This window comes from Gossypium hirsutum, chromosome A11 (assembly GCF_007990345.1).
Source record: "Gossypium hirsutum isolate 1008001.06 chromosome A11, Gossypium_hirsutum_v2.1, whole genome shotgun sequence".
Taxonomy (NCBI): Eukaryota; Viridiplantae; Streptophyta; class Magnoliopsida; order Malvales; family Malvaceae; genus Gossypium; species Gossypium hirsutum.
Genome location: NC_053434.1, coordinates 101,014,937 through 101,016,424, shown reverse-complemented (window position 1 = coordinate 101,016,424; position 1,488 = coordinate 101,014,937). Strand labels below are relative to the sequence as shown.

Sequence of the window (1,488 nt, the reverse complement as noted above, 5' to 3'; positions counted from 1 at the left end):
TATTTTAAATAATAAAATGAAAGTTTAAATACTAAAAACAATATCCACTCTTGAGCACCTTCAGAGTCTCCTCTTAATCATTGAAGGGTAAGTTTAGTAATACTTTTGAAAAGTGTTTTTGAGGAGTGTTGTGAAAAATTACTTTTGAGATTTAAGCGTTTATAATTACTGTAAAAAAATACTTTTCAGAAATAAATTGTCTATTTTAGATATATTATTATCAAGTAACAAGCATGCATTTAAATAATATTTAAATTAATTAATATTATTATATTTTAGTAAGAATATAAAAAAATTATTATAACTTCTGATTAATATTTTAATTTATGAAATATAAATTTTAAATATTTTTAAGCAATCAATATTAATTATTTATAAAATTTAATTAGAATATATAAATTATATTTTAAATATTTAATTATAACCATTAAAATAAAATATTTTTTGTCTTTAATTAATGATTTTAACACATTTGTAATTAAGTACCAAGAAAAAAAAGAAAAGTACTATGTTATTGGAGGGATGAAAAAGAAATTAAACACTAAAAATGCTTTTGGAAAAAGAATAGCTAAAAATTTTAGCTTTAAGCAACTTATTTAGCACAACTTTTTTTCTAAAAATATTTTTAGAATCAAAATTTTTTTTAAACATTACTAAACATGCCTGTGTTTGATTGGGACATTGTCAGGTTTTTCATAATCCAACAGAACTGTTGGTTTTAGCATCTTATCCTGGGCTGCTCCACTGAAAACTCTTCAAGCCCACAACTTTTTGGTGAAAAGGACCTGACATAGAGTTATGGGTACCCAAAACTTTGGTTACAATGGATTCAATGAAGTATGATATAACAAACTAACAATCAAACATTAATTTCTGAAAGATTAATAGCAACTAGTAGTCACCACGTACAATACTTTTTAACTTTACCAAACAAAATAATATTAATATATATTTGATTAAGTATTCATTATTAACTGTAATGATTAATCTTTTCTTTACATATACTTTTAAAAAATAAATAAATTACAAATATATTTCGGATAATTAAGAGATGAGACGAATAATCACCACATTTTATAATTTAATGATTTTATATTAAAAATAAATAACTACCTATATATAATGAGTATATAAAATAAAAGAGCTTCTGGAATGAAAAAAGATGGATAAATTGAATTCTATGTAATGAATCTAGCTATTTATGTAGATTGGAGATTCTTTAGATAACAGTAATAAATATGTTGAGATAGAGATAAAATCACCAAAAGCCTAGCATGAGGAGCAGAAAGAAAAATGTAGCCAAAGACAACCTGCCGACGACCACTTATCATGATGGGAGGAGGAAGAGTCGGCAAGTCATCCTTGGCTACACCATCCTTTCTAGGCCTAAACGCTAGGCTGCTGGTGAATATAACATAATCACAAAGATATATAAATATATATATACATTAAACGGCAAGAGGAAATAGAACAAAAGGAAGATCAGGG

General features: G+C 24.9%; 1 long non-coding RNA gene across 1 annotated transcript; it reads right to left on the bottom strand.

Annotated features, from left to right (window-relative positions):
• Positions 1-494: 494 nt before the first annotated feature.
• Positions 495-1,488, bottom strand: LOC121209940 (uncharacterized). The gene is made up of 2 exons (XR_005905167.1): positions 1,114-1,488; positions 495-785 (listed from the first exon to the last, which is right to left on the bottom strand). It is a non-coding gene; the product is annotated as an uncharacterized lncRNA (long non-coding RNA).